Source organism: Adiantum capillus-veneris, chromosome 9 (assembly GCF_014529385.1).
Source record: "Adiantum capillus-veneris isolate H3 chromosome 9, ASM1452938v2, whole genome shotgun sequence".
Taxonomy (NCBI): Eukaryota; Viridiplantae; Streptophyta; class Polypodiopsida; order Polypodiales; family Pteridaceae; genus Adiantum; species Adiantum capillus-veneris.
The window spans coordinates 112,011,879-112,033,893 of NC_140939.1; positions in this window are offsets into that span (position 1 = coordinate 112,011,879).

Consider the following 22,015-nt stretch of genomic DNA (forward strand, 5'->3'; position numbering starts at 1 on the left):
CCATCATGAGCATTTTACAGTGCATAGAACCCATTTTTCCTATTTATCCATTTTTCGCTTATTATTAATAAGTGACTTTGTTGGAAAACTGGGTAGGGAAAATTTACTAAGTTGGTATGAATAAAACTTAGCGCTAGCACTTTCTGACAGAAGAGACAGCAGAAGTTCCAGCAACTTGCAGTGCACCTTCTCAGGAAGACCGGCGGGAGGCCTAGCGTTTTCCAGCCAACAAGAAGTAGACAGAGTTTCGGTTGCAGATCATGCTAGCGCTTTCAGCTGATATTAGATTAGCCTTAACATTTTTGCTACACAGTCAGTGTCGTTTTCAGTTGCAACACTTGACCTAGCGTTTTGCAAATTTCCGGCGTCAGATCAGCCCCTAGCATCAGCATTTTTAGTTTTCAGCACTTAGACACCGCAAGATCAGCCCCTAGCCTTGTAGATGTCACCTACCTGCAACAGATCCTCGCCGCACCGTCAGATCAGGCAGCCTTTTCAAATTCAGCTTGCTGTGCGCAGATTTCAACATTTGCATTTTCAGCGCATCGTCGTCGCGTCGTCGCCATCGCCGTCCTTGGCGACACAGTGTCAAAATTTAGCAGTTAGCAGATGGACAAATTTCAGCCCTAGCGTTTTCAGATTTCAACCCGTTCTCGTCGTCGTCATCATTGTCGTCGATGTCGTCGGCAAGTCCATTGCATCTAGACCATTGTACTAGATTTGTGCAATCAATAGCATAGACCTCTCGCCATAGAGAGAGTCTCGTTGGAGGAGGGTTTGATAACGGTCTGGTGTCGCATTCTTCTCTCTCTCTCTCAGTCTCAACACCTTCATTCACAGTGTCATTCACTTTGTTTGTGATTATTGCACTCTCTCATTAAAGGAACGGAAGGCTCTCCCTTCCGTAAGTAAAAGCAACCCTTGAGCACAGTTTGGAGCACTCATCTTAAGCAAAGTTCAATATTCACTTCCGTTGCACCTTACATTGGTATCAAAGCTTTGGTAGTGTTCTGTATCACTCAAGGAAAGAACCACAAGAATTTTTTCCTTGTTGCGATCGCACGTAACCCAAGTCCACTTGGGGGTGTCAATTCCTTATTGTGTTTTTGAAAAGTGACAGGTAACCCAAGAAAGAAGGGTTTGTTTGGTCTCCCCTTGTTCCTCTTTTCACTCATTGAGAGCGGACCGTGTGCTTAGCGGCCGGCCAATAGACGTGAGGTGGAAAAAAGCAACCTTGGTGTGAGCGTAAGGCCGTCAAATGATTGTGCCCGCAGGAAAGCCTTCGCTAACACAGATTGCAAGCTAAAGAACTCAAGAACCTCAAGAACTCACGAACCTCAAGAATATCAAGAACTCAAGAACCCCAAGAACCCAAGCACCTCAAAAATCCAATTAGTTCCTCGTGAACTTAAGTACCCTAGATCTTAGTGTATAGTCATCACCCGAAGCGGAATGGATACTTTGTGTGAAGGTGATGAGCATGGAGGTGGTGAAGAATATTTTTTCGCACCAGGAGGTTTTTCCAACTCTTCCCCTTTCTCTTTCCCATCTATGCCACGGTTTGCACCAAATCCTATGGAGGCTTTGGTCAAGTTGATGATGGACATGATGCTACAACAAGAGACGTGCTTTGGATCGTGAACGCCAAGAAAGAAAGGTAGCTTTGGATCGCGAATGCGAAGAAAGAAAGGCAGACTTGGATTGCAAGCGCGAAGAAGAAGGGTAGCCTTGGAGCGTGAGCGTGAGCAAGTGAGCAAGCAAGCTTGGCGAGCAAAGAAAGAAAGGCAGCTATTGAGCCAGAGCGTGAGTAGGCACGCGAAGCCCATCGAATAGCGACCGAACACAGACGAACGGCCTTGGAGTTGGAGCGTGAGACATAGAGAGACCAATGCATGCAAGAGTTGGTCCTACAGGTACTTACCTCGAACCCCGAGCCAGTCATAGATGTTGGCAGTTCATCAGGTAGCACAAGCAGAGATTCGGACTCCAAGAACCCCATCACTGAGAAGTTGACGTTTAGTAAGTATGACGGTAAGATGGATGCTAGTGTTATTCATTCTTGGTTGTATCAATTTAATGCTTATTTTGCGACAACTAAGAAAACAGAGAATAGCAAGGTTTTGACGGCTACCATATATCTTGCCGGTGATGCCATTAATTGGTATCACGCATGGCAAGAGGCACAGTTGACCGCGCTCCTAGAGGAAGCTGAAGAAGGCGTGCCCCTTTTCTTCAATTGGGTCGACTTCCAAGGAAACCTCAAGGCGCAATTTATGCCACCTCAATACTTAGCGCGCATGAAAGAATATTGCCGCAATCTCAAGCAAAATGGTATGCCAGTCATGTCTTTTTCTAACCGTGTTTTGTAGCTCGACACCCAATTACGCAAATCGGATGATGAGCGCAAAGAGACATTCCTTTTCGGGTTTGACAATTATATCAAGTTTGATGTAAAAGTCTTCAACCTCGTAGATCTTAACAAGGCAGTAGCAATTGCTCTCTCCCAAGAGATGAAGCACAACAAAGGAAAGCCTAAGGAGAACAAGTCTTCTCATAGTACCTCTTAGATTCCTCATAACCCACAGAACGATAAGAATGGTAAGAACGATAACTCTTCTAGCCAATCTTCCTCTAATCCTTCAGAAAAGAACTTTCAAAACGAATCTAAGGGTAAAGCTAACACACTTGCTAAACCTAAGCTCACCTCAGATGAAAAAATTGCACAAGGAATCATATGAGGATACATAACAGCATAAGAATAAGTCATTTATTCTAAGAAAGATCGTTGTTATAATGTTACGTCAAGGGTCATATAAAGAGCACATGTCCTAAGAACCCATCCAACGAACCTAAAGAACCCACATAACCCACCTCCTCTGTTAATGCCATAAATGAGAACATTGTCCCAAGTTTCTCCTGATCATCTAGTTGATGAGTCTCTCATGAAGTGTTATGGTCATGTGAATAGTCAACACATGGTGGTCTTCTTTGATTCTAGGAGTATGCTTGACGTAGTTGATGACTCTTGTCGAAAGAGCCCGCTTGGAGGTTAACAAGACAACTCCTTTCGAGGTATCGGGCTTCGCTCCAAGTATGGACTCTCTCATTACACAAGAGTGCTTTGATGTGTTATTCGTTGTTTAACAAGCTTTCTTCCGCTGAGAATTTGTAGTTTCTCCTCTCTCAGGATACGATATGATTTTGGGCATTAGATGGTTTCATGAGCATAACCCTCTCATTGATTGGGTAGACAATACTCTCACTCTAAATCAGTGTAACAGGGAACATGCGGAACATAGCCCAAACATTCCGTAACGACGTTTCGGACGAGTCTCGTTCTCGAAACGGAGTCCGGAATAGAACGTCGTTCCAGAACCGGAACGGTGTTCCGGAACAACAGAACACGGGGCGGAACGGGCAAAAGTAGGCATTTGGGGACAAAAAAGTAGGCTTTTGGGGTTGTTTGGGGAACATATATTTGGCGCATTTATATGACAGATTTGGGAGCAGTTTTTGGGTTGTTTCAGAGTTTATTTGGGACTAAGCTGAATGAAGGTAATTCAAGCCTTGCTTTAGTCGACCGTTCCAGCCCCATTCTCGTTTCGGTCCCCCTCCTCCCCGTTCCAGACCCTCCCGTTCCCATTCCCTATTCCCGTTTCGGGTAACTATGCTCTAAATGCCAAAAGTGAGTCTCCCGTCATCATTCGTGGTGAGGAGGTTGTTCATTCTTTACCTTTCATTTCTAATGTGCAGACCAAGCTTGAAAAGAAGGAGGAGACTCTCTCAGTCGTTTCTTCTCCAAAGCACGACACACATGTTTTGCATGATAGAGATGTGATTGTTCACAAGGATGATGGTTTAGATGATGATTTTTTTATTGAAGCTAACCTCGTTGCAAATTCGATCAATCACACAGAACCTACCTTGGCTCTCGAGTTGAGGTCCAAAGAACCCACTCAGGATGTATTGTGTGTTCGCATGATTAGTGAGTCAAGTGTTTCATTTGTGACGATTTATTGTATTTTCATCACCGTCGTTATGTGTTCCGTCGCATTACATGATGCACTTGACTCACTCACGGATGAGCACAGATGTATGCGGAATTCTCTCAAAAAGAAGAAATGATTTCCTTCAAGGAATTCACATTGTTTCCTGATTGTCCATTTTGTCAATCACTTTTCAATGTCTCTTTCTTGGCATGACACAGTCTCAGAAAGTGCACAACAAAGATTGTCCACCAAGCATCGTCATTTCTGTTGTGATTTGCCACAATTGATAGGTTTAGGTCGACAAGTCAAGTTTCGATCCCACTTTTTTGCATGTGTTCAGTGAACGGTTTGGCATTCCGTTACTTTGTTCAGCTGCATTGCATGCACAGTCTTTTAGGAAGACTAGTATTTTCCCAGTCACTCTACATGGAATGGGTATGATTATTCTCTGATGTTGGAAGTGGTTTCAGGAATTTTCCTCCTCGGAGATTCTTGAAGAAGGTGGACCTACGTCCATAGACACAATTGGAGCATTGCAACAGCCACATATCACTTTGAGTCACTTTCGGCGCATAGAAGCAAGCTTTGAAGACCGTCATGAAGTTCAAGTATCGCACGGCCCACGCATCAGAGTGGGCCGGCGAAGAGTTCTTTGCAGGATTCCAAGGGTTCTGCGCCGTGCATGTCCAGCCACTTAGAGTAGTTGCATATACTTTGGTTGCACACAACATGATTATCAACATGACAATCAGTACCCATCATGAGCATTTTACAGTGCACAGAATCCATTTTCCTTATGTATCCATTTTTTATTTATTACTAATAAGTGACTGTTGAAAAACTGCGTAGGGAAAATTTGCTAAGTTGGTATAAATAAAACCTAGTGGTAGCACTTTCTGGAAGAAGAGGCAGCAAAAGTTCCAGAAACTTGCAGTGCACCTTCTCAGCAAGACCGGCAGGAGGCCTAGCGTTTTCCAGCCAACAAGTAGATAGCATCTCGGTTCCAAATCAGCCTAGCTTTTCTAGAGCAGAATCAGCCCATCGTTTTCAGAAGATACCAGATCAGCCTTGGCGTTATTGATGCACAGTCACTGGCGTTTTCAGTTTCAGCACTTGACCTAGTGTTTTGCAGATTTCCGGCGTCAGATCAGCCTCTAGCATTAGCGTGTTTCAGTTTTCAGCACTTAGACACCGTAAGATCAGCCCCTAGCCTCGCAGATCTCACCTATCTGCAGCAGATCCTCGCCACATCGTTAGATCAGCCAGTGTTTTCAGATTTAGCCCGTTGTCCCCAGATTTTAGCATTCGTGTTTTCAACGCATCGTTGTCACATCGTCGCGGTCGCTGTCCTCGCCGACACAGTGTCCGAATTTAGCAGTTAGCAGATTGACAGATTTCAGCCCTAGCAATTTCAAATTTCAGCTCGTCCTTGTCTTCGTCATCATTGTGATCGACATCGTCGGCAAGTCCATTGCATCTATACCATTGTATCAGATTTGTGCAATCAATAGCATAAACCCCTCTCGCCATAGAGAGGGGGTCCCTTGGAGGAGGGTTTGATAACCATCTAGTGTCGTATTCATCTCTCTCTCTCTCTCTCATCACCTTCATTCACAGTGTCATTCACTTTTTTTGTGATCATTGCACTCTCACTAAAGGAACGGAAGGCTCTCCCTTCTGTAAGTAAAAGGAACCCTTGAGCACAGTTTGGAGCACTCATCTTGAGCAAAGTTCAACTCTCACTTCCGCTGCTCCTTACAATACCAATGTCCTGAAAGAGTTTTATTTACAACAGGTTTACGTTGAAGTAGAAGGGCTACAACGAGCTATGATCTAATATTACAATATCACAATAGAGGAGACAGGTGGAAAAGCTATATTTGTGTTAAAATTAGACGAATGTCAGGTTGTGAAAGGCTAGAGGATGGAGCGCACAAGCCTTACACTCATGAGTAGGGCCCTGGTGGGAAAGGGTTAGAATGTGAAGAGGAGGTCGAGTCGCTTGGTAGGAAGCAACAAAGATGGGGTGCAATCAGAGAAGAACATATAGTGGCAAGCGGCATGGACACTCCTACACAAGGACTATGAAAATTTGAGGTGATATTTCAACCGTGCAAGTATTGAAGAGGTAATAAATTCACAATGCAATGAGCAACTCCTCAAAGTCCCTGACATTGGCGATTTTAAAATAGAGTGGCACATTGGTGACTTGAAGACCCTAAAATGCATGTTGGGCACTAAGGACGATGCAAATACTTTATTTTCATACATTTTTGGTTGCCATGCAAAGATGCCTAGGGATGCATTGGGGAAGGGTACATGTGTCAGAAGAGAAAAATTTCGTAAGGAAGCAAGTGCCATGAGCCTGAACGAGAATCAAAAGGCAAGTGGGGGGCACATGTGGTTCAGTAGCATAATCACTTGCGACCAACGAAAGCCACCATCTTGTGCAGAGGAGGATCCAAATTGGCATTCCATTCTTTCAATTTCCCTTAATCGAGTACACGTGTGTTCCTTGTGTTTGAGACTTAGAATTTTAGAAAAGTTGCTAATGCTCCACATAAATTATGCAGGGAACATGGAGCTAGAGTCACAGCGAGAGGAGTGCATTCGAATGCTTGAAACAACCTTGTCATAGGTGGGGCTTTACTTCGGTGCAGTAACCCTCTGTAAGAACCCAGCAACCATGCAAGATAACCCTACTAATATATGTATGGATAGTGCAAAGGCAAGAAACTTGCTTTCAAATCATGGTGAGGTTCAAATCCATACTCTTTTTATGATATGGAAGCAGGTGTGTGACTTAATAACCTACTTTGGAAAAGCGACAGCATTAGGGCCCAAGATAGCACATGTATGGGAAGTGTGCGATGAGATGATGAAGCTTCTTAAGCGACACACCTTAGTGAAGATGAGATACAATCATTCAAGGTGTCTATTAATAAATTCACAAAGCTAATGGCAGATGCATGAGGCAAAACCCATATCACGCATTACATGCATATCTTGTTCACCCACGGTCCATACTTTCTTGATGAGTATGGATTTCTTGCACTGTGGATCAATGGATGGAAAGATCACACTATCAAACAAAGGTTGCCTATTTTAAGATCACTCAACATGGTGGTGACAAGATCCGCAAGAGCACGTTTCACGAGATGTTCAATCGGTTCTATTGTGCACTAATCGTAGGAATAAGCAAAGGGAAATGGGCAACTTGTCTCTTAGGTGCCATATTATGAAAGTGGTAGAGTGTCCGAAGAATGCAAGGATACCATGGGTCAAATGCACCCAAAAGAGGCTCATTGTGGCGGAGAAATCGACGGAGAGTTCGGTGCGCATGGCTTCTTAGGGATTAAAGTTTGTAATTCACTTTTTGGAGATATTAATGAGAAATTATGACTTTTTTAAAAGTTGGGTCCTATAAATATCAAAGTGAGTTTTTAAAGGTCTTTTATAAGCTTGTGAGTTCTCTCTCTCTCTCTCTCTCTCTCTCTCTCTCTCTCTCTCTCTCTCTCTCTCTCTCTTATGTCTCCTCTTCCCTACTCTCCACCTCAAGCCATGGAACCCAACAACCAAGAAACCAATAACGTAATGCCCCTTGGGCTTGCACTGCCAAGCCTCCATCATCTCTCAAGAAGCGTTGCTGTTGGCACATGTGCATTGTGTGAAATCCGCAAGTATCAAAAGAGTAGGAAGCTTATAATCCCTAAGGTCCCATTTTCACGGGTCATGAAAGAGATTATGGATGAGTACTCAGATAGTGTGACTAGGGTGCAAGCAACAACACTAGGTGCGTTGCAGCAAGGAGCAGAGGATATCATTCTATCCCTCTTTCAAGACACCGTTTTGGGAATGGCCCATGCCAAATGTGTACTATGAATCCCATAGATATGTCCTTAGTACTTCACCTTCGTGGTGATGATTGCTTTCAAAAAACCTAGATAGGAAATCCGTTGTAACTTCTCAAGCGACATCTTTGTCAGATTTATCATGTAATAGTATTGACAATGAAATTATTATATCTATGTTTGGCAATTGCAATGTAGCTTGAGTTGGTTTTGCATTTGAATGTGATTACTTGGGTCAATTTCTCCAATCAATCCGATAAATTAAATCCATATAGATATCCACAAGGTGCTCACAACATGTGTTTCTTTGCTCACGAGGTGAGCGTTAGCTGGCAAGTAGCAATAAGAGGTCATGTGGTGGCCCATTCCAATTCCCACGGTGCTTTTGTGCCCGGTCGTCGTGAACATGCCCGCTGAAGGAGCTGTTTCGTGGCCCCGTGCACCACAGAGTGACTTTTGACCGTTTGTTGCCGTGAACATACCCGTCGAAGGAGCCGTTTCATGGCCCCGTGATCGACGGAGCGACTTTTGACCGTTTGACCTGGCGTGGAGCACGGGGCCACGGAACGGCTCCTTCGTCAAGCATGTTCACGACAGCGGGGCGGGACAGGATCGCGAGGCTCACCTACGAGACGAAGACATCATGTTGGTGCGCAAATGGTTCATGACACACATAGATCAAGACAAAACTTTACTCAAGCTGATAACTTTATTAATTTTAAAGATACATTGAGATGTATAATACTTGTTGTGGATGACCCATACCATCTCTTCATTAAAGCTCGGGAGATAATGCAATAGGGAGACGTCCTTTGACTCGCCCTGTGTGCGAGATCCACCATTCCGTTGGGCAAACCAATCGATCTACAAGGCGGGCTGTAAGGAAACAACATCGAATTATGATTTTAAGAAGTAACAATGAGAATTGAGAGAAATGAAGTACTTACTAGTGTTGCATCATCTTGCTCCCAAAGGTTCTTGTTGGTTATGTCGGTTGTGCCAAGATCAATGCGCTCCAAGAAGATGAGATGGTTGTGGAGAGCGATGCTACTCTCAGACACAATGGTAGAAATCTCTCCTTATCAATGGTTTTTAGAGCTGTCGCCACAAGGCAATCGATGGAGTTATGTCCCTTTGTTGGCAAGGCAAGTGTGTTGATTAGGAGAGCAGAGGAATAGTCCACTTGGAAGTCGGTCCTCTGAATAGGGTTGTATGTATCACGAACCCCAACATATATTGCAAGGATAGAGAGAGATTTGTCGTGATGCATCTCAAGGTAGTGGGTAATGTCATCGAGGCAGAGAGAAATTCTTGACCGTTCACTATAATTGGATGCGGGGTGTGCAAGATCGTATTTGGATCTCATCTTCGACATCCTCCCCTTCTAGATCTTGGTCAACATCTTCCTAAGGAGTCTTGCCTTGAGACATAGGAGGGCCTACGAAGCCTCTTCCTAGTTAGACGTCTTCTCCTCTTTGGGCACCGCCTCCTTTACAAGAGTCCTAGGAGACGGCCTCTTTTGGTCGCTTGCTTTATCTTTCCCCTTGCTTTTATCAATTTCCTCTATCACCATCACAACAAGAGCCATGTTCCACCTCAAAAATCTTGTGCGGGTGTTTCCCATGCCCAAGTCTATGAGGTTGTCCTCTTTTCTCTTTGTAGTGTTCCTTGGTAAGTCCTTTGATAACCCTACACAATCTGAAGCGAAAACTACTTTCTTCTCTAAAGGTGTGCTTGAGGAGATCAATCGGCACCCACAAACCTTATTCATCTTCAAAATTGATGGAGTACTATGCTATGTGTGCTTCCATGTAGGCGTAAGCGCTTCAAATGCATCAACATGCAGTTTGATGGTAGTTTCCATGTCAGTGGATACCTGGAACACGGCCCTAAGCTTCTCCATCATCTGTCCTAGGTCATGCGTAAGGAGTTGATCGACGAGTGCTTGATTTGCAGCAGCCATGCTTATTGCCAGAGTGCAAGGGACAATTGCACGTGCTTGGGGATAGATAAACCAAGTTAGTGAATGAGAGAAGCTCAAAAACAAGAAAGTGACTTTAAAATGGGCCTTGCAAGTCACTTATAAAGGAGACAATTAAAAAAAGGACACTTTTAAAAACTTAAAATTTCAAAGTAATTAGAATTTAAATGTTCTCTTTGGTAGATAACTCGGGGCTATGTTGCATAGTATTGCATTCCAAACACCACAGTTTTAAACACCATAACTCCATCACCCACCACAACTCTAAAGTCTCTTTAACTCCTCTTAAATTGAAACTAGACATTCCTGGATCACAAAATTAAAACAAAAATGTATCGTATTAATACGAGAGTATTACATTGCAATGGAAATTTTTTGCTTGATATGGATAGATCTAGGGAAGGGGATACTCTTACAAAGAAAGGCCCTCTCCTTTCTCTTACGCAGAGGGTTGCCACCGATTACAAACGAGTAGTCTATCTTGTGTTCAAACCTATGCGCCAAGTACTCCCTTAGATTTTCTGTATTCCGATAAGCATTGATGGCCATGTCCCACACTTCCTCCTGCTTGCACACATGCACTTCAACTTTCTCCATATTGGTGATGTTCGAATCGAGTGGTTCCTATTCACCTCGCGTCAGCCTTCACCGCCAATAATGGAATATAATGGAGATTTGCTTCTTCGCAATAATGTGGTATCGGACTATAATTTTCTCTGCCACAACCATGAACTTTATGGTATCCCCATTGTGCAGAAACAATAGAGGTACTATTAGGCGTTGGCCAATCAACGTTCATCAGAGTTGTTGGACTAAGTGTTTTCAAGGTCCCGTAGCCATTCCTCTCGTTGGGACTACATACTATGCATCAAAGAAGAAGATGGACCGTTCTGCAAGCTCCGACACAATGCATTCGGAATATAGCAATGAGCCGAACTCAAAGTGGTGAGCCTCAAAAATTCTAGAGAGCATCTCTAGAGGCTCGCAATCCATAGATGTTGACATAAAAATATTTGCACAATCCAAATACCATGTCCATATAGATTCATCATTGGAGAATTCATGTGAAATTATAGAGTTTGTTACAAACAACACTAGAAATACTTACAATTAGCAGTACATCGCTTGCGATCCGAGTCATTGATTCGTAGTTGAGAAGCTTTGTAGATGTGATGTATCTTCACTTGCTTTCTTCTATTTGCCGCCTGCTTCATTTTCAATATGCGACCCTTTCAATGATGGGAGTTGAGTTCGATAAATCGAAAAGAGACTTTGTAGGCTCCCTTTGTGCTTGGCCGCATTGTCACCCACATGCATGTCACAAATCTTGTGGTTACCTAATGTCCTTTGTCATCTTTCTTGTTAATGTAGCAAAATGAGTCTACCCTTGAACAAGGTATACGATTCATGGTATCCAAGCTTGTTGCATTGTGCAAGCTGAATCTCCCTTAGACCTAAAGATTTGTAAGTTGAAGGTTCCTAAACCCTAAATCTTTTTAAGCAGAAGCTCTCTAACCCTAGATCTTTGCAAAATGAAGGTCCCTAAACCCTAAGCTTGGGTAGCTAAAGCTACTAAGCTCTACAAGATGTATTTGAGCCCCCAACATGAGATTGGAGAATGGGTGCAAACATGAGAGGAAGGCCTCCATGAAGCGGAAAATGGATTTTTTTACAAGCTCTCCATAGCGAAAAAGGAGTCAAAACCCCATAACTAGGCTTGGGAGGGAAGGGGAAGGTAGATTGGAGAGAGAGGAGGCCAGCAGGGTACTCTTCTGATAGAAGAGAGTGAAAATCGAGATTTTTGGTTCTAGAGAGAGGAGTGGTCAGATCTGGTATGTAGAGAGAGAAGAAGTGAGTGGAGGGAGGGAAAAGTAGACTTGAATTCCAAATTAATGATCGGGGGCGTTTTTGGGCCTAGCCCTCTTTGTGAGGGCCAGCCAGCACAATTTAGAATAAAAATTAAGCCCAAATCTTTTATTTAAGATTTTTCAATTTTCATGTCCATTTACAAAAAAGAAAATCCTAGGCTCCAAGTTTGATCCCTAGAGGTGGCTCGTGCAAAAAAATGTAGTCCATGATTCGCGAGAGTTACTAAGGGTATCTGATATACCGCACGTTCTCAGTTTTCTCCTATTGACATATATTCATTCACCAATTTGCATTGATCAGTTCTCCTTTCCATGACTTGACAAAGAAGAAAGTTACCTGCAAATGGATAGATTATGAGAAACATGATTTTGATGCATTGAAAGTGCAATCACAAAGGATTTGGAACCTGCTATTGCATTGATGCAGATTTCTCTCTCTTAATATGTATGAAAAGGAAGTACTGGCTATAATTCATGCACTGAGGATTTAGAAACATTGTCAACTTCTGGATGGTTTTACAATAAAGATCGATGTCACGAAGTACGTAGTGCGGCTAGGAAAGCATCGGGCCTTGGACTATGAGGGCTCGAAGCAAGATCAAGTGATGTAGAAACTTTGAAGCCAAAGACACTTGAAAAGAACCAAAATTTGGCCATGAAATACTCACTCTAAAAACCAACCAAGATCAACTTAAAAGTTGGGGATGGTTTTACAATAAAGACCGATGTCAAGAAGTATGGTGTGGCTAGGGAAGCGCCGGGCCTCGGACTATGAGGACGTAGTTGGGGATGATTTTACATTAAAGACCGATGTCAAGAAGTATGCAGTGCGGATAGGAAAGCGTCAAGATCAGAATGTGAGGGTTAGGAGACAAATCAAGTGGACCAACCTTCCGTTGTGACGGTGTCGTAGGGGTGTGTAGTCAGAGTACTGGACCCGTTCGGACACAACTTTTGGTTGTGCAAGGTCAGCAGAAATTGACAGTATAAATTCATGGTGCTATATATTTAAACTCGCCACAAGCTAAGTGCTTTCATCCTTCCTCAGGCAGCTAGATATTTAAACTCGCCACAAGCTAAGTGCTTTCATCCTTTTCTACAATAGAGCTTTAAGGTCTCTTGGGCTACTTTTACAACTCTACAAAATGTCTTTTTGTAGGTATGATGCAGTCTAGTATTAGGATAGTATAGAAAATGTCCCATGTGTTGAAGTCCGTGGGACACATCATGTCCTCTCTTATCAGTGTCTTGGAGTAGCATAATCACACTAGACGTGGGATAGTATAGAAACTCTCCCATGTGTTGAAGTCCGCAGGAGACATGCATGTCCTCTCTCATTGGTGTCTCGGAGTAGCATAATCAAAGAAGCACTCACCCTTAGGAGGCAAGAAACATGACTACAGGGTTACTCTTATTAATGTTGAGTTACATTATTTATAGGCATCCTTGTAGACATCACTTGAATGCTTCCACATGCGGACTTTTGGGTATTGCACCCAACACGGTATTTTAAAGAAAAAAGGTGAATTTAGCTCATAGTAGCTATTGCATTTTGTCACCTCTAGTTGTGATTGGGTTAAGTAGTTAGAAAAGTAGTGCAATCTCTTGAAACTTGAAGAGATTAAACTTAACGAGCACTAGGTTTCTCCTAAAGAGGCTTTAGCCATTACTATCCCATTCGAATATATTCGATAGTTGGGAAACGACAAGAGTAATACCATATAGGAGTCCGCTTTTATGGTACATACAAAAAATTGTGTACACTATCAGAGCCCTGTATTAAGATTTCTTAATCATCAGCATGACAATAGTCATTACCCATCATGAGCATTTTACAGTGCACAGAACCCATTTTTCCTATTTATCCATTTTTCGCTTATTATTAATAAGTGACTTTGTTGGAAAACTGGGTAGGGAAAATTTACTAAGTTGGTATGAATAAAACTTATGGCTAGCACTTTCTGACAGAAGAGACAGCAGAAGTTCCAGCAACTTGCAGTGCACCTTCTCAAGAAGACCGGCGGGAGGCCTAGCGTTTTCCAGCCAACAAGAAGTAGACAGAGTTTCGGTTGCAGATCAGGCTAGCGTTTTCAGCTGATATTAGATTAGCCTTGAAATTTTTGCTACACAGTCAGTGGCATTTTCAGTTGCAACACTTGACCTAGCGTTTTGCAAATTTCCGGCGTCAGATCAGCCCCTAGCATCAGCATTTTCAGTTTTCAGCACTGAGACACCGCAAGATCAGCCCCTAGCCTTGTAGATCTCACCTACCCGCAGCAGATCCTCGCCACACCTTCAGATCACGCAGCCTTTTCAGATTCAGCTTGCTGTGCGCAGATTTCAACATTTGCATTTTCAGCGCATCGTCGTCGCGTCGTCGCCATCGCCGTCCTTGGCGACACAGTGTCAAAATTTAGCAGTTAGCAGATGGACAAATTTCAGCCCTAGCGTTTTGAGATTTCAACCCGTTCTCTTCGTCGTCATCATTGTCGTCGATGTCGTCGGCAAGTCCATTGCATCTAGACCATTGTACTAGATTTGTGCAATCAATAGCATAGACCTCTCGCCATAGAGAGAGTCTCGTTGGAGGAGGGTTTGATAACGGTCTGGTGTCGTATTCTTCTCTCTCTCTCTCAGTCTCAACACCTTCATTCACAGTGTCATTCACTTTGTTTGTGATTATTGCACTCTCTCATTAAAGGAACGGAAGGCTCTCCCTTCCGTAAGTAAAAGAAACCCTTGAGCACAGTTCGAAGCACTCATCTTAAGCAAAGTTCAACATTCACTTCCGTTGCACCTTACATTGGTATCAAAGCTTTGGCAGTGTTCTGTATCACTCAAGGAAAGAACCACAAGAACCACCTTACATCATTTTTCCTTGTTGGGATCGCACGTAACCCAAGTCCACTTGGGGGTGTCAATTCCTTATCATGTTTTTGAAAAGTGATAGGTAACCCAAGAAAGAAGGGTTTGTTTGGTCTCCCTTTGTTCCTCTTTTCACTCATTGAGAGCGGACCGTGTGCTTAGCGGCCGGCCAATAGACGTGAGATGGAAAAAAGCAACCTTGGTGTGAGCGTAAGGCCGTCAAAGGGGTGTGCCCACAGGAATGCCTTCGCTAACAAAGATTGCAAGCTAAAGAACTCAAGAACCTCAAGAACTCACAAACCTCAAGAATATCAAGAACTCAAGAACCCCAAGAACCCAAGCACCTCAAAAATCCAAGTTCCTCGGGAACTTAAGTACCCTAGATCTCAGTGTATAGTCATCACCCGAAGCGGAATGGATACTTTGTGTGAAGGTGATGAGCATGGAGGTGGTGAAGAATATTTTTCGCACCAGGAGGTTTTTCGGACCCTTCCCCTTCCTCTTTCCCATCTATGCCACGGTTTGCACCAAATCCTATGGAGGCTTTGGTCAAGTTGATGATGGACATGATGCTACAACAAGAGACGTGCTTTGGATCGTGAACACCAAGAAAGAAAGGTAGCTTTGGATCGCGAACGCGAAGAAAGAAAGGCAGACTTGGATTGCAAGCGCTAAGAAGAAGGGTAGCCTTGGAGCGTGAGCTTGAGCGTGAGCAAGTGAGCAAGCAAGCTTGGCGGGCAAAGAAAGAAAGGCAGCTATTGAGCTAGAGCGTGAGTAGGCACGCGAAGCCCATCGAATAGCGGCCGAAGACAGACGAACGGCCTTGGAGTTAGAGCGTGAGACATAGAGAGACCAATGCATGCAAGAGTTGGTCCTACAGGTACTTACCTCGAAGCCCGAGCCAATCATAGATGTTGGCAGTTCATCAGGTAGCACAAGTAGAGATTCGGACTCCAACAACCCCATCACTGAGAAGTTGACGTTTAGTAAGTATGACGGTAAGATGGATGCTAGTGTTATTCATTCTTGGTTGCATCAATTTAATGCTTATTTTGCGACAACTAAGAAAACAGAGAATAGCAAGGTTTTGACGGCTACCATATATCTTGCCGGTGATGCCATTAATTGGTATCACGCATGGCAAGAGGCACAGTTGACCGCGCTCCTAGAGGAAGCTGAAGAAGGCGTGCCCCTTTTCTTCAATTGGGTCAACTTCCAAGAAAACCTCAAGACGCAATTTATGCCACCTCAGTACTTAGCGCGCATGAAAGAAGATTGGTGTAATCTCAAGAAAAATGGTAGGCCAGTCATTTCTTTTTCTAACCGTGTTTTGTAGCTCGGTACCCAATTACGCAATCGATGGTGAGCGCAAAGAGACATTTCTTTTCGGGGTGGACAATTATATCAAGTTTGATGTAAAAGTCTTCAACCTCGTAGATCTTAACAAGGCGGTAGCGATTGCTCTCTCCCAAGAGATGAAGCACAACAAAGGAAAGCCTAAGGAGAACAAGTCTTCTCATAGTACCTCTTAGATTCCTCATAACCCACAGAACGGTAAGAATGGTAAGAAGGATAACTCCTCTAGCCAATCTTCCTCTAATCCTTCAGAAAAGAACTTTCAAAACGAATCTAAGGGTAAAACTAACACACTTGCTAAACCTAAGCTCACCCAGATGAAAAAGTTGCACAAGGAATCATATGAGCATACATAACAGCATAAGAATAAGTCATTTATTCTAAGAAAGATCGTTGTTATCAATGTTACGTCAAGGGTCATATAAAGAGCACATGTCCTAAGAACCCATCCAACGAACCTAAAGAACCCACATAACCTACCTCCTCTGTTAATGCCATAAATGAGAACACTGTCCCAAGTTTCTCCTGATCATCTAGTTGATGAGTCTCTCATGAAGTGTTATGGTCATGTGAATAGTCAACACATGGTGGTCTTCTTTTATTCTAGTAGTATGCATGACGTAGTTGATGACTCTTGTCGAAAGAGCCCGCTTGGAGGTTAACAAGACAACTCCTTTCGAGGTATCGGGCTTCGCTCCAAGTATGGACTCTCTCATTACACAAGAGTGCTTTGATGTGTTATTCGTTGTTTAACAAGCTTTCTTCCGCTGAGAATTTGTAGTTTCTCCTCTCTCAGGATTCGATATGATTTTGGGCATTAGATGGTTTCGTGAGCATAACCCTCTCATTGATTGGGTAGACAATACTCTCACTCTAAATCAGTGTAACAGGGAACATGCGGAACATAGCCCAAACATTCCGTAACGACATTTCGGACGAGTCTCGTTCTCGAAACGGAGTCCGGAATAGAACGTCGTTCCGTAACCGAAACGGTGTTCCGGAACAGCAGAACACGGGGCGGAACGGGCAAAAGTAGGCATTTGGGGACAAAAAAGTAGGCTTTTGAGGTTGTTTGGGGAACATATATTTGGCGCATTTTTAGGACAGATTTGGGAGCAGTTTTTGGGTTGTTTCAGAGTTTATTTGGGACTAAGCTGAATGAAGGTAATTCAAGCCTTACTTTAGTCGATCGTTCTAGCCCCGTTCTCGTTTCGGTCCCCCTCCTCCCCATTCTCGTCCCATTCCGGACCCTCCCGTTCCCGTTCCCTGTTCCCATTTCGGGTAACTATGCTCTAAATGCCAAAAGTGACTCTCCCGTCATCATTCGTGGTGAGGAGGTTGTTCATTCTTTACCTTTCATTTCTAATGTGCAGACCAAGCTTGAAAAGAAGGAGGAGACTCTCTCAGCCGTTTCTTCTCCAAAGCACGACACACATGTTTTGCATGATAGAGATGTGATTGTTCACAAGGATGATGGTTTAGATGATGATTTTTTTATTGAAGCTAACCTCATTGCAAATTCGATCAATCACACAAAACCGACCTTGGCTCTCGAGTTGAGGTCCAAAGAACCCACTCAGGATGTATTGTGTGTTCGCATGATTAGTGAGTCGAGTGTTTCATTTGTGACAATTTATTGTATTTTCATCACCGTCTTTATGTGTTCCGTCGCATTATACGATGCACATGACTCACTCACGGATGAGCACAGATGTATGCGTAATTCTCTCAAAAAGAAGAAATGATTGCCTTCAAGGAATTCACACTGTTTCCTGATTGTGCATTTTGTCAATCGATTTTCAATGTCTCTTCCTTGGCATGACACAGTCTCAGAAAGTGCACAACAATGTTGTCCATCAAGCATCGGCATTCCTGTTGTGATTTGCCACAATTGATAGGTTTAGGTCGACAAGTCAAGTTTCGATCCCACTTTTTGCATGTGTTCGGTGAACGGTTTGGCATTCCGTTACTTTGTTCAGCTGCATTGCATGCACAGTCTTTTAGGAAGACTAGTATTTTCCCAGTCACTCTACATGGAATGGGTATGATTATTCTCTGATGTTGGAAGTGGTTTCAGGAATTTTCCTCCTCCGAGATTCTTGAAGAAGGTGGACCTACGTCCATAGACACAATTGGAGCATTGCAACAGCCACATGTCACTTTCGGCGCATAGAAGCAAGCTTTGAAGACCTTCATGAAGTTAAAGTATCGCACGGCCCACGCATCAGAGTGGGCCGGCGAAGAGTTCTTTGCAGGATTCCAAGGGTTCTTCGCCGTGCATGTCCAGCCACTTAGAGTAGTTGCATATACTTTGGTTGCACACAACATGATTTTCAACATGACAATCAGTACCCATCATGAGCATTTTACAGTGCACAGAACCCATTTTCCTAATTTATCCATTTTTTATTTATTACTAATAATTGACTGTTGAAAAACTGGGTAGGGAAAATTTGCTAAGTTGGTATAAATAAAACCTAGTGGTAGCACTTTCTGGAAGAAGAGGCAGCAAAAGTTCCAGAAACTTGCAGTGCACCTTCTCAGCAAGACCGGCAGGAGGTTTAGCGTTTTCCAACCAACAAGTAGATAGCATTTCGGTTGCAAATCAGCCTAGCTTTTCTACAACAGAATTAGCCTAGCGTTTTCAAAAGATACCAGATCAGCCTTGGCGTTATTGATGCACAGTCACTGGCGTTTTCAGTTGCAGCACTTGACCTAGTGTTTTGCAGATTTCCGTCGTCAGATCAGCCTCTAGCATTAGCGTTTTCAGTTTTCAGCACTTAGACACCGTAAGATCAGCCCCTAGCCTCGCAGATCTCACCTACCCGCAGCAGATCCTCGCAACATCGTTAGATCAGCCAGTGTTTTCAGATTTAGCCTGTTGGCCCCAGATTTTAGTATTTGTGTTTTCAACGCATCGTTGTCACATCGTCGCGGTCGCTGTCCTCGCCGACACAGTGTCCGAATTTAGCAGTTAGCAGATTGACAGATTTCAGCCCTAGCATTTTCAAATTTCAGCTCGTCCTTGTCTTCGTCATCATTGTGGTCGACATCGTCGGCAAGTCCATTGCATCTATACCATTGTACCAGATTTGTGCAATCAATATCATAAACCCCTCTCGCCATAGAGAGGGGGTCCCTTGGAGGAGGGTTTGATAACCATCTAGTGTCCTATTCTTCTCTCTCTCTCTCTCTCTCTCTCTCTCTCATCACCTTCATTCACAGTGTCATTCACTTTTTTTGTGATCATTGCACTCTCACTAAAGGAACTGAAGGGTCTCCCTTCTGTAAGTAAAAGGAACCCTTGAGCACAGTTTGGAGCACTCATCTTGAGCAAAGTTCAACTCTCACTTCCGCTGCTCCTTACAATACCAATGTCTTGAAAGAGTTTTATTTACAACAGGTTCAACAATGTTTACGTTGAAGTAGAAGGGCTACAACGAGCTATGATCTAATATTACGATATCACAATAGAGGAGACAGGTGGAAAAGCTATATTTGTGTTAAAATTAGACGAATGTCAGGTTGTGAAAGGCTAGAGGATGGAGCGCACAAGCCTTACACTCATGAGTAGGGCACTGGTGGGAAAGGGGTTAGAATGTGAAGAGGAGGTCGAGTCGCTTGGTAGGAAGCAACAAAGATGGGGTGCAATCAGAGAAGAACATATAGTGGCAAGCGGCATGGACACTCCTACACAAGGACTATGACAATTTGAGGTGGTATTTCAACTGTGCAAGTATTGAAGAGGTAATAAATTCACAATGCAATGGGGAACTCCTCAATGTCCCTGACATTGGCGATTTTAAAATAGAGTGGCACATTGTTGGTGACTTGAAGACCCTAAAATGCATGTTGGACAGTAAGGACGGTGCAAATACTTTATTTTCATACATTTTTGGTTGCCATGCAAAGATGCCTAGGGATGCATTGGGGAAGGGTACATGTGTCAGAAGAGAAAAAGTTCATAAGGAAGCAGGTTCCAGGAGCCTGAACGAGAATCAAAAGGCAAGCAGTGGGGGGCACGTGTGGTTCAGTAGCATAATCACTTGCGACCAACGAAAGCCACCATCTTGTGCAGAGGAGGATCCAAATTGGCATTCCATTCTTTCAATTTCCCTTAATCGAGTACACGTGTGTTCCTTGTGTTTGAGACTTAGAATTTTAGAAAAGTTGCTAATGCTCCACATAACTTATGCAGGGAACATGGAGCTAGAGTCACATCGAGAGGAGTGCATTCGAATGCTTGAAACAACCTTGTCATAGGTGGGGCTTTACTTCGGTGCAGTAACCCTCTGTAAGAACCCAGCAACCATGCAAGATAACCCTAATAAGATATGTATGGATAGTGCAAAGGCAAGACACTTGCTTTCAAATCATGGTGAGGTTCAAATCCATACTCTTTTTATGATATGGAAGCAGGTGTGTGACTTAATAACCTAGTTTGAAAAAGCGACAGCATTAGGGCCCAAGATAGCACATGTATGCGGGATGTATGCGATGAGATGATGAAGCTTCTTAAGCGTCACAACCTTAGTGAAGATGAGATACAATCATTCAAGGTGTCTATTAAGAAATTCACAAAGCTAATGGCAGATGTATGAGGCAAAACCCATATCACGCATTACATGCATATCTTGTTCACCCACGGTCCATACTTTCTTGATGAGTATGGATTTCTTGCACTGTGGATCAATGGATGGAAAGATCACACTATCAAACAAAGGTTGCCTATTTTAAGATCACTCAACGTGGTGGTGACAAGATCCGCAGGAGCCCGTTTCACGAGATGTTCAATCGGTTCTACTGTGCACTAATCGTAGGAATAAGCAAAGGGCAATGGGCAACTTGTCTCTTAGGTGCCATATTATGAAATTGGTGAGTGTCTGAAGCATGCAAGGATACCATGGGTCAAATGCACCCAAAAGAGTCTCATTGTGGCGGAGAAATCGACGGAGAGTAGGGTGCGCATGGCTTCTTATGGATTAAAGTTTGTAATTCACTTTTTGGAGATATTAATGAGAAATTATGACTTTTTTAAAAGTTGGGTCCTATAAATATCAAAGTGAGTTTTTAAAGGTCTTTTGTAAGCTTGTGAGTTCTCTCTCTCTCTCTCTCTCTCTCTCTCTCTCTCATGTGTCCTCTTCCTTACTCTCCACCTCAAGCCATGGAACCCAACAACCAAGAAACTAATAACGTAATGCCCCTTGGGTTTGCACTGCCAAGCCTCCATCATCTCTCAAGAAGCATTGCTATTGGCACATGTGCATTGTGTGAAATCCGCAAGTATCAAAACAGTACGAAGCTTATAATCCCTAAGGTCCCATTTTCACGGGTCATGAAAGAGATTATGGATGAGTACTCAGATACTGTGACTAGGGTGCAAGCAACAGCACTAGGTGCGTTGCAGCAAGGAGCAGAGGATATCATTCTATCCCTCTTTCAAGACACCGTTTTGGGAATGGCCCATGCCAAATGTGTGACTATGAATCCCATAGATATGTCCTTAGTACTTCGCCTTCGTGGTGATGATTGCTTTCAAAAAACCTATATAGGAAATCCGTTGTAACTTCTCAAGCGACATCTTTGTCAGATTTATCATGTAATAGTATTGACAATGAAATTATTATATCTATGTTTGGCAATTGCAATGTAGCTTGAGTTGGTTTTGCATTTGAATGTGATCACTTGGGTCAATTTCTCCAATCAATCCGATAAATTAAATCCATATAGATATCCACAAGGTGCTCACAACATGTGTTTCTACGCTCACGAGGTGAGCGTTAGCTGGCAAGTAGCAATAAGAGGTCATGTGGTGGCCCATTCCAATGCCCAATGTTCTTTTGTGCCCGGTCGTCGTGAACATGCCCGCTGAAGGAGCTGTTTCGTGGCCCCGTGCACCACAGAGTGACTTTTGACCGTTTGCTGCCGTGAACATACCCGTCGAAGGAGCCGTTTCATGGCCCCGTCATTGTCGGAGCGACTTTTGACCGTTTGACCTGGCGTGGAGCACGGGCCACGGAACGGCTCCTTCGTCAGGCATGTTCACGACAGCGGGGCGGGACAGGATCGCGAGGCTCACCTACGAGACGAAGACATCATGTTGGT